The following is a 12,539-nucleotide window of genomic DNA, read 5'->3' as shown; positions in this document are numbered from 1 at the left end:
GATTTTGTCATTTGATCAGTTATTATACTATAGACAGATCAGTAATATGGATGCTATTTAGCACCGTTTATGTTCTTTCTTGTCCCTGTTCTTTAGTAGTAAAGATTGTTTTGTATCATAGTACTAATTCATATACTAAAATGTTTAGAATTGAGAGTCCTCAGTGGTTGATACCTTTTAATGGCTAACTGAAAAGATGGTAACAACTTGCAAGCTTTCGAGACTACTCAGGTCTCTTCATCAGGCATAGACTAATACAAATTCCGAAGAATCACATATTTATGCACAACATAGCACAGAACAAAAAAAAAAAACATGGATAAGACAGGTGGCATGAAGCAGAATTACCATGAGTGATAAACAGTTATGTCCATAAATGTTGTGCCAGTTCTTAGATAAGGAATGTTTTATTGTCCTGATTGGGGTCTCTGTTGTGATGACCCCTTATAGTCTGAGGGGCAAGTTCCTTAGTTGATGTAAAAAGACATAAATCCATGCGACACATTCATTCCACCACTAAGACAGTCAAAGGTCGTCATCAGTTTATATTCCCAGACTCTTCTGTCTCTCTGTGTTTTGAAGTTACCTTTCAATACAAGTAATTTCATGTCCATAATGCTATGATTTGGGAGACAAAAATGTATTGCCACAGGTAGATCCATTCTTTTTTCTCTTATTGTATGGCGGTGAGAATTCATTCTTGTTCTAAGCTTTTGCCCTGTCTCCCCCACATACAGACCCCCAGTTGGACATTTAGTACAAATAATTAGGTACACCACATTAGATGTGATGCAGCTGAAAGTACTTGGTATCTTGTAGTCCTGATGTGAGTTGGGGATCTTTATCTTGTCCGTGGTCATTATAAATGGACAGGTTTTACATTTTTTCTGATTGCAGGGAAAGGTACCTGCAGCTGTTGGAGAGGACAGGGAGCTCTTGACAATGATGCTTCTTAGATTTGGGGGCTGTCTAAAACACAGTAGTGGGGGGTCTGGAAAAATGGATTGTAATCGGGCATCTTTTTGTAGTAAAGGTTGTAATTTCCGTGCAGCTCCCCTTAGCACCTCCAGATTTGGATTGTATTTAACTACTAGAGGTACCCGGTTATTTTCTTCTTTAGCTTTGTAATATAGCAGGTGATTCCTTGATATTCTGGTGGCTCTTGTAATCTGGTTTTCAATTGTTCTTGGATGGTAGCCCTGATTCAAAAAGGTCTTTCTGAGGCGACCAAGGTGTTCATCCCTGTCCATTGGGTTGGAACATATACGATTGTATCTGATGGCTTGGCTGTAGACAATGGAGTTTTTTATGTGTTTTGGATGGAAACTGTCCCATTTAAGGTATGTTGGACGGTCGATTGGCTTCTGATACAGGGATGTCTCTATTTTATTGTTCTGCTGCTTAATGATGGTGTCCAAAAAGTTAATTTCAGTACAGGAGTAGTTGAGTGTCAAGTTGATGGTAGGGTGAAATTGATTAATCTGTTCATGGAACATCTTTAGCTGTGGTTCAGACTCCGTCCACATGATTAAAATGTCATCAATGTAGTGGTAGTACACCAGAGGCCTGATGGGACATGAGGACAAAAAGTCGCTTTCAAGCTTGGCCATGAAAAGATTTGCATACTGTGGGGCCATTTTACTTCCCATTGCTGTGCCAGTCTCCTGTAGATAGATCTTCTTGACAAATTCAAAATAATTGTGGGTGAGGATGAATTTTATAAGACATCCCTGTATCAGAAGCCAATCGACCATCCAACATACCTTAAATGGGACAGTTTCCATCCAAAACACATAAAAAACTCCATTGTCTACAGCCAAGCCATCAGATACAATCGTATATGTTCCAACCCAATGGACAGGGATGAACACCTTGGTCGCCTCAGAAAGACCTTTTTGAATCAGGGCTACCATCCAAGAACAATTGAAAACCAGATTACAAGAGCCACCAGAATATCAAGGAATCACCTGCTATATTACAAAGCTAAAGAAGAAAATAACAGGGTACCTCTAGTAGATACCTACAATCCAAATCTGGAGGTGCTAAGGGGAGCTGCACGGAAATTACAACCTTTACTACAAAAAGATGCCTGATTACAATCCATTTTTCCAGACCCCCACTACTGTGTTTTAGACAGCCCCCAAATCTAAGAAGCATCATTGTCAAGAGCTCCCTGTCCTCTCCAACAGCTGCAGGTACCTTTCCCTGCAATCAGAAAAAATGTAAAACCTGTCCATTTATAATGACCACGGACAAGATAAAGATCCCCAACTCACATCAGGACTACAAGATACCAGGTACTTTCAGCTGCGACACTTCTAATGTGGTGTACTTAATTATTTGTACTAAATGTCCAACTGGGGGTCTGTATATGGGGGAGACAGGGCAAAAGCTTAGAACATGAATGAATTCTCACCGCCACACAATAAGAGAAAAAAGAATGGATCTACCTGTGGCAATACATTTTTGTCTCCCAAATTATAGCATTATGGACATGAAATTACTTGTATTGAAAGGTAACTTCAAAACACAGAGAGACAGAAGAGTCTGGGAATATAAACTGATGACGACCTTTGACTGTCTTAGTGGTGGAATGAATGTGTCGCATGGATTTATGTCTTTTTACATCAACTAAGGAACTTGCCCCTCAGACTATAAGGGGTCATCACAACAGAGACCCCAATCAGGACAATAAAACATTCCTCATCTAAGAACTGGCCCAACATTTATGGACATAACTGTTTATCACTCATGGTAATTCTGCTTCATGCCACCTGTCTTATCAATGTTTTTTTTTTTGTTTTTTTTGTTCTGTGCTATGTTGTGCATAAATATGTGATTCTTCAGAATTTGTATTAGTCTATGCCTGATGAAGAGACCTGAGTAGTCTCGAAAGCTTGCAATTTGTTACCATCTTTTCAGTTAGCCATTAAAAGGTATCAACCACTGAGGACTCTCAATTCTAAACATTTTTCTATCTACTGGCTAACACGGTACCAAGATATATATCTGTCCTGTATCATAATTCATATACTTACATTTGTTTGCACAGCTAGTTTATTTTTCTCTTTCCTATGCATGCTATACTACTAGATCTCTATTATTAGGGTCCCGATTAGGTGTTCCTCTCTGATTTGGGGTACATGTTTGTGAAAATTATTTATGTGGTCATTTGGATCTTTTTACAGTTTACTAAATAAATGATATATTTTAATGAATTTTGAATTGGTTGGCTTCATTGGGTTAGCGGTGTAATTACTGCTACCTGTGTTGTACATAGCTATAGAAGTACCAATGGGTTTCTGAGTTTAGGACAAATTTGTGATTATTACACATATTGAAACAGTCTGTTATCTCAGTCAGACGCCCGGTCTTTCTGTGGGCTACAAAAATACCTACCAAAATTAAAAATGTTCTACCCCCCAGGGGGAAATGTTTGTCAGCCCATGTATGGGCATTCAAAATTTAGGAGACCTGCTCCTTTAAATTGGGAATAGAGACATATGAGGACATCCTCCACGTCTCTTCAGGCACCACCACTATAACATGAGGGTGAACGGATTCCGTGATGCAACAGTCACTCTATTTTTTGGAAAGGGTATTTATGATGCCCGTAAATACTTACCAAAAATAAAAATGTTGTACCCCCTAGGGGGAAATGTTTGTCAGCCCATACACTTAGTATATGGCTTTCAAAATGTAGGAGACCTGCTCCTTTAAATTGGGAATAGAAACACATGAGGACATCATCCACGTCTCTTCGAACACAAGGGTGAAGGGAAATGTTTGTTAGCCCATACACTTAGTGTATGGGCATTCCAAGTACAGGTGAAGCGCTCCTTTTTAATGTGACAATTTTTTTTATGAGACCCTCCTCCACGTTTCTTCCAAGGTTGATTGTGGTTCCTGCAAATTATGGCCAGGCCTTGCATTCACTTCATGGACAAAATTTATGGCAATAAAAAAAAAATAATAACGTGAACTTTTGTTTCATGTGGCCATTCAGTACGTGGTTTCAAAGGATTATTGGGGTGCATCTAATATTGGTGCACGGCAGGCCTTGCATTCAATGCATTAGAAAACAGTATGGGAGACACACTTTCTTCTAATGGGAACAATTTTGTCATGAGGCGGTAAAGTACGTCTGCTGAAAGGCTTATTGGGGTGCATGTAACTTTGAGACTGGCCTGGCCTTGCATTCAATGCATAAGAAAACAGTATGGGAGACACACTCTCTTCTAATGGGAACAATTTTTACATGTGGCCCTCAAGAACATCTGCAGAAACGGTTATTGGGGTGCATGTAACTTTGGGGCAGGGGAGGCCTTGCATTCAATGCAACATTTTTTCAAGAGGTCCTCCTGTACATCTCGTGAAAGGGGTATTGGAGTGCGTCATAATTTTTGGCAGCCCAGCCACTCACTGCATAGGCAATAACAGCATAGGAGACCCACTGTTTAATGGCCCTTTAAGAACTTTAATGCCGTCTGATACCCCTCGAAAAATAGGCTCTGTGACTTTAAGAGTCCCTTCTTCATAAATGAAACAAGATGTGTCTGCTTGTGTGTCACTGTCACACATCTCATGGCCAGCTAGGGTTGTTCAATGTTACAATGACATTACCCGGTGAATGCATTTGTATTGGTTGAAAGCAATGCTAAAGTTCAAAAACGCATCAAAAATGCTGCATGTGAACCTAGCCCAAGTGGTGGAGGAACATTTTTGGATGGGGTTAGTTATTTTGCTTTATATAATTCATTATCCTGGAAAAGATGTTCCTTAACATATTTCACAGCAAAATCCATTTTGCTTTTGTTTTTGTATGCTTTTTGGTGCACCTGTAAAAATGGCGTGAAACTCTGACAACATTGTTTACAGCTGTGACCTAAGAGTCAGAAAATCTTCCAGGGGTGATCCCTATGATGTTCCCATGTCATTTGAACAGTGTTTCCATCATTTTCAGATGTTTTTAGACCTTAAATGTACCCTCAGGGGGACCGCTGTAAAAATGCTCGGGTTTCGCATAGACTTATGCAGCGCTGTTATGGTTCCCAATGGCAGGGGAACATCAGAAACATAGAAAACCGGACAAGCTCTCGGGTGATGGAAACTAGAGCTGACCGCGATGCTAAACCTATACACACAACTTATAGTAGCCAGGGAACGTGCCTACGTTTTCGCTAGACGTCTCGCACCAGCCGGAGGACTAACTACCCCTAATAGATGAAACACAGTCCTGGCTTGCCTCCAGAGGAAAATTCCCCACAGGAGATAGTAGCCCCCCACATATAATAACGGTGAGTTAAGGTGAAAAGACAAACGTAGTATGAAAACAGATTTAGCACAGCGAGGCCCACTAACTAGATAGCAGAAGGATACAATAGTGGACTTCGCAGTCAGCTACAAAACCCTATCAAAAACCATCCTGAAATTACCTTAAACTCATGTGCCAACTCATGGCACCGGAGTGGCAATTTCAGCCCACAAGAGCTTCCAGCTGCAGAGAATCACATAACTGCAAACTGGACAAAACATACAAAAATAGACTAAGGACAGAAATGTCCAACTTAGCTGGTCAGCAGACTGGGAGCAGGTACATGCAACAGAAAGACTCTGGTTACATTGATAGCCGGCATTGGAATGACTGAGGAACAAGGCTAAATAGGAAACTCCCACATCCTGATAGAAACAGGTGAAAAGCTCACAAGACACCAGTACCACAAGCGACCACTGTGGGAGCCAAATAACCGAATCACAACAGTACCCCCCCCTTAAGGAGGGGGCACCGAACCCTCACAAGAACCACCAGGGCGATCTGGATGAGCCCTATGAAAGGCACGGACCAAATCAGAGGCATGAACATCTGAAGCTGAAACCCAAGAATTATCCTCCTGACCGTAGCCCTTCCACTTAACCAGATATTGAAGTCTCCGTCTGGAAACACGGGAGTCCAAGATTTTCTCCACCACGTACTCCAATTCACCCTCAACCAGCACAGGAGCAGGAGGCTCAACAGAAGGCACAACTGGCACCTCATACCTCCGCAATAACGACCGATGGAAAACATTATGGATAGCAAAGGATGCTGGGAGGTCCAAACGAAAAGACACAGGGTTAAGAATTTCCAAAATCCTATAAGGACCGATGAACCGAGGCTTAAACTTAGGAGAAGAGACCCTCATAGGGACAAAACGGGAAGACAACCACACCAAGTCCCCAACACGAAGACGAGGACCAACACGACGATGGCGATTAGCAAAATGCTGAGTCCTCTCCTGGGACAACTTTAAATTGTCCACCACCTGACCCCAAATACGATGCAACCTGTCCACCATAGTATCCACTCCAGGACAATCCGAAGATTCCACCTGACCAGATGAAAAACGAGGATGGAACCCCGAATTGCAAAAGAAAGGGGAAACCAAAGTGGCAGAACTGGCCCGATTATTAAGGGCAAACTCTGCCAACGGCAAAAAGGTGACCCAGTCATCCTGATCAGCAGACACAAAACACCTCAAATAAGTCTCCAAGGTCTGATTAGTACGCTCCGTCTGGCCATTCGTCTGAGGATGAAATGCAGATGAAAAAGACAAATCAATGCCCATCCTGGCACAAAACGCCCGCCAAAATCTGGACACAAACTGTCAGAAACTATATTCTCCGGGATACCATGCAACCGAACCACATTCTGAAAAAACAGAGGCACCAACTCAGATGAGGAAGGCAACTTGGGCAAAGGTACCAAATGAACCATCTTAGAAAAACGGTCACACACCACCCAGATGACAGACATTTTCTGAGAAACAGGGAGATCAGAAATAAAATCCATAGAGATGTGTGTCCAAGGCCTCTTAGGAATAGGCAAGGACAACAACAATCCACTAGCCCGAGAACAACAAGGCTTGGCCCGAGCACAAACATCACAAGACTGCACAAAAGTACGCACGTCCCGAGACAGGGAAGGCCACCAGAAGGACCTAGCCACCAAATCCCTGGTACCAAAAATTCCCGGATGACCTGCCAACGCAGAAGAATGAACCTCCGAGATGACTCTACTGGTCCACTCATCCGGCACAAACAATCTATCAGGCGGACAACGATCAGGCCGATCCGCCTGAAACTCTTGTAAAGCACGTCACAGGTCAGGGGAGACAGCAGACAATATCACCCCATCCTTAAGGATACCCGTAGGTTTGGAATCACCAGGGAAATCAGGTTCAAAACTCCTAGAAAGGGCATCAGCCTTCTCATTTTTAGAACCTGGCAGATACGAGACCACAAAATTAAACCGAGAGAAAAACAACGACCAGCGCGCCTGTCTAGGATTCAGACGTCTGGCCGACTCAAGATAAATCAAATTCTTGTGATCAGTCAAGACCACCACCTGATGTCTAGCACCCTCAAGCCAATGACGCCACTCCTCGAATGCCCATTTCATCGCCAAAAGCTCCCGATTACCAACATCATAGTTTCGCTCGGCGGGCGAAAATTTTCGAGAAAAGAACGCACAAGGTCTCATCACTGAACCATCTGAACTTTTCTGTGACAAAACCGCCCCCGCTCCAATCTCGGAAGCATCAACTTCCACCTGAAAAGGAAGTGAAACATCAGGCTGGCACAACACAGGGGCAGAAGAAAAGCGGCGCTTAAGCTCTCGAAAGGCCTCCAGAGCAGCAGGAGACCAATCGGCAACATCAGCACCTTTTTTAGTCAAATCAGTCAAAGGCTTGACCACGCTAGAAAAACCAGTTATGAATCGACGATAAAAATTAGCAAAGCCCAAAAATTTCTGAAGGCTCTTAAGAGAAGTTGGCTGCGTCCAGTCACAAATTGCCCGAACCTTAACAGGATCCATCTCAATAGAAGAAGGGGAAAAATGTACCCCAGAAAAGAAATCTTCTGAACCCCAAAAACACACTTTGCACCCTTTACAAACAGAGAATTGGTCCGCAAAACCTGAAAAACCTTCCTAACCTGTTGAACATGAGACTCCCAGTCATCCGAAAAAATCAAAACATCATCCAGATACACAACCATGAATTTATCCAGATATTCACGGAAAATATTGTGCATAAAAGACTGAAAGACCGAAGGGGCATTTGACAAACCAAAAGGCATTACCAAATACTCAAAATGGCCCTCGGGCGTATTAAATGCGGTTTTCCACTCATCCCCCTGCTTAATTCGCACCAAATTATACGCACCGCGAAGATCAATCTTAGAGAACCACTTAGCTCCCTTAATGCGAGCAAATAAATCTGTCAGCAATGGCAAAGGATACTGATATTTGACTGTGATCTTATTTAAGAGTCTATAATCAATACAAGGTCTCAAAGAACCATCTCTTTTGGCTACAAAAAAGAACCCTGCTCCTAAAGGAGACGAAGAAGGACGAATATGTCCTTTTTCCAAGGACTCCCTAATATACTCTCGCATAGCAGCATGTTCAGGTACAGACAGATTGAATAAACGACCCTTAGGAAATTTACTGCCAGGAATCAAATCTATGGCGCAATCACAATCTCTGTGAGGGGTAAGAGAATTAAGAGTAGACTCCTCAAAAACATCACAATAATCAGACAAAAAAGCCGGGATCTCAGAGGGAATAGATGAAGCAATGGAAACCAAAGGTGCGCCCCCATGATTTCCCTGACATCCCCAGCTTAGTACAGACATTGTTTTCCAGTCAAGGACTGGGTTATGGGTTTGCAACCATGGCAATCCCAGCACTAATACATCATGTAGATTAAACAACACAAGGAAGCGAATCACCTCCTGATGGTCTGGAGTCATACGCATAGTCACTTGTGTCCAGTATTGTGGTTTATTACTAGCCAATGGTGTAGAATCAATACCCTTTAAAGGTATAGGGACTTCCAGAGGCTCTAGATCAAACCCACAGCGCCTGGCAAAGGACCAATCCATAAGACTCAAAGCGGCACCAGAATCCACATAAGCATCCGCGACAATAGAAGATAACGAACAAATTAAAGTCACAGACAAAATAAACTTGGACTGCAAAGTGCCAATAGCAGAGGATTTAGCAACTTTGTTTGTTCGTTTTGAGCATGCTGATATACAGTTAGGTCCATATATATTTGGACAGAGACAACATTTTTCTAATTTTGGTTACAGACATTACCACAATGAATTTTAAACAAAACAATTCAGATGCAGTTGAAGTTCAGACTTTCAGCTTTCATTTGAGGGTATCCACATTAAAATCGGATGAAGGGTTTAGGAGTTTCAACTCCTTAACATGTGCCACCCTGTTTTTAAAGGGACCAAAAGTAATTGGACAATTGACTCCAAGGCTATTTCATGGGCAGGTGTGGGCAATCCCTTCGTTATGTCATTCTCAATTAAGCAGATAAAGGGCCTGGAGTAGATTTGAGGTGTGGTGTTTGCATTTGGAAGGTTTTGCTGTGAAGTAAACATGCGGTCAAAGGAGCTCTCCTTGCAGGTGAATCAAGCCATCCTTAAGCTGCGAAAACAGAAAAAACCCATCCGAGAAATTGCTACAATATTAGGAGTGGCAAAATCTACAGTTTGGTACATCCTGAGAAAGAAAGAAAGCACTGGTGAACTCATCAATGCAAAAAGACCTGGGCGCCCACGGAAGACAACAGTGGTGGATGATCGCAGAATAATTTCCATGGTGAGGAGAAATCCATTCACAACAGCCAACCAAGTGAACAACACCCGCCAGGAGGTAGGCGTATCAATATCCAAATCTACTATAAAGAGAAGACTGCATGAAAGTAAATACAGAGGGTTCACTGCACGGTGCAAGCCACTCATAAGCATCAAGAATAAAAAGGCTAGACTGAACTTTGCTAAAAAACATCTAAAAAAGCCAGCACAGTTCTGGAAGAACATTCTTTGGACAGATGAAACCAAGATCAACCTCTACCAGAATGATGGAAAGAGAAAAGCATGGCAAAGGCGTGGTACAGCTCATGACCCAAAGCATACCACATCATCTGTAAAACACGGCGGAGGCAGTGTGATGGCTTGGGCATGCATGGCTGCCAGTGGCACTGGGTCACTAGTGTTTATTGATGATGTGACACAGGACAGAAGCAGCCGAATGAATTCTGAGGTATTCCGAGACATACTGTGTGCTCAGATCCAGCCAAATGCAGCCAAACTGATTGGTCTTCGTTTCATACTACAGATGGACAATGACCCAAAACATAAAGCCAAAGCAACCCAGGAGTTTATTAAATCAAAGAAGTGGAATATTCTTGAATGGCCAAGTCAGTCACCTGATCTCAACCCAATTGAGCATGCATTTCACTTGTTAAAGACTAAACTTCAGACAGAAAGGCCCACAAACAAACAGCAACTGAAAACCACCGCAGTGAAGGCCTGGCAGAGCATCAAAAAGGAGGAAACACAGCGTCTGGTGATGTCCATGAGTTCAAGACTTCAGGCAGTCATTGCCAACAGAGGGTTTTCAACCAAGTACTAGAAATGAACATTTTATTTAAAATTATTGAATCTGTCCAATTACTTTTGGTCCCTTTCAAAACAGGGTGGCACATGTTAAGGAGTTGAAACTCCTAAACTCTTCATCCAATTTTAATGTGGATACCCTCAAATGAAAGCTGAAAGTCTGAACTTCAACTGCATCTGAATTGTTTTGTTTAAAATTCATTGTGGTAATGTTTATAACCAAAATTGGAAAAATGTTGTCTCTGTCCAAATATATATGGACCTAACTGTAACATGAGTTGAATTCCCACAACAGAAGCACAACTTATTTTTGCGCCTATAATTCTGTCGTAAGCTTCTGGACAGAAAACTATCACATTGCATACTCTCTGGTACCCTCTCAGAAGACACCGCCAAATGGTGCACAGGTTTGCGTTCCCATAAACGCCGATCAATCTGAATAGCCATTGTCATGGACTCATTCAGACCCGTAGGCGTAGGAAACCCCACCATGACGTCTTTTACGGCATCAGAGAGACCTTCTCTGAAATTTGCCGCCAGAGCGCACTCATTCCACTGAGTAAGCACAGACCATTTTCGAAATTTTTGGCAATATATTTCGGCTTCATCTTGCCCCTGAGAGAGGGCTATCAAGGCCTTTTCAGCCTGTATCTCTAAATTAGGTTCCTCATAAAGCAACCCTAAGGCCAGAAAAAACGCATCCACATTGAGCAACGCAGGATCCCCTGGCGCCAATGAAAATGCCCAATTTTGAGGGTCACCCCGCAATAATGAAATCACTATTTTAACCTGCTGTGCAGGATCTCCAGCAGAGTGAGATCTCAGAGAAAGAAACAATTTACAATTGTATTTAAAATTCAGAAAACAAGATCGATCTCCGGAGAAAAACTCTGGTAAAGGAATTTTAGGTTCAGACCGAGGAGCATGTATAACAAAATCTTATATATTCTGAACTGTAGCAGCAAGATTATTCAAATTGGTAGCCAGACTCTGGAGATCCATATTTCAACAGATAAAATCTGAGCCATTCAGGGGTTAAGAGGAGAGGAAAGCAGGAGACTGCAATTAGAGCTGGAGTGCAACTTCAGAGAAAAAAAAAAAAATAAAAAATTCCACACAGTTCCTTTTTCTCTCCTGCTTCAGCCCATAGATTAAACATGTAGGCCGGCCATACTGTTATGGTTCCCAATGGCAGGGGAACATCAGAAACATAGAAAAACGGACAAGCTCTCGGGTGATGGAAACTAGAGCTGACCGCGATGCTAAACCTATACACACAACTAATAGTAGCCAGGGAACGTGCCTACGTTTTCGCTAGACGTCTCGCACCAGCCGGAGGACTAACTACCCCTAATAGATGAAACACAGTCCTGGCTTGCCTCCAGAGGAAAATTCCCCACAGGAGATAGTAGCCCCCCACATATAATAACGGTGAGTTAAGGTGAAAAGACAAACGTAGTATGAAAACAGATTTAGCACAGCGAGGCCCACTAACTAGATAGCAGAAGGATACAATAGTGGACTTCGCAGTCAGCTACAAAACCCTATCAAAAACCATCCTGAAATTACCTTAAACTCATGTGCCAACTCATGGCACCGGAGTGGCAATTTCAGCCCACAAGAGCTTCCAGCTGCAGAGAATCACATAACTGCAAACTGGACAAAACATACAAAAATAGACTAAGGACAGAAATGTCCAACTTAGCTGGTCAGCAGACTGGAAGCAGGTACATGCAACAGAAAGACTCTGGTTACATTGATGGCCGGCATTGGAATGACTGAGGAGCAAGGCTAAATAGGAAACTCCCACATCCTGATAGAAACAGGTGAAAAGCTCACAAGACACCAGTACCACAAGCGACCACTGGGGGAGCCAAATAACCGAATCACAACACAGCGCCCCCACTGTCGCAAGGCCGAGGGGTACCCGGTACCGGGCCTCTGAGTCTCTGTCCTGGGGTTGTCACGGTGGCTAGACCCAGTCCGTGACCCTGCTGAGAGGCGTACAATGATAGGTGGAGGGAATGGTGATGATGTTGTGGTGGTGCAGTGCAGGTGGCAGTAAATAACGAGGACACCAG

At 42.8% G+C, this 12,539-nt stretch overlaps 1 long non-coding RNA gene across 1 annotated transcript in view; it reads left to right on the top strand.

The window, feature by feature from the left end:
* LOC143809675 (uncharacterized) overlaps nt 1–12,539 on the top strand; it is a 133,329-nt gene that overhangs the window by 58,547 nt on the left and 62,243 nt on the right. The window lies entirely within an intron of this gene.

Source organism: Ranitomeya variabilis, chromosome 2 (genome assembly GCF_051348905.1).
Source record: "Ranitomeya variabilis isolate aRanVar5 chromosome 2, aRanVar5.hap1, whole genome shotgun sequence".
NCBI classification, from domain to species: domain Eukaryota; kingdom Metazoa; phylum Chordata; class Amphibia; order Anura; family Dendrobatidae; genus Ranitomeya; species Ranitomeya variabilis.
This window is presented reverse-complemented; position numbering and strand designations above follow the sequence as displayed.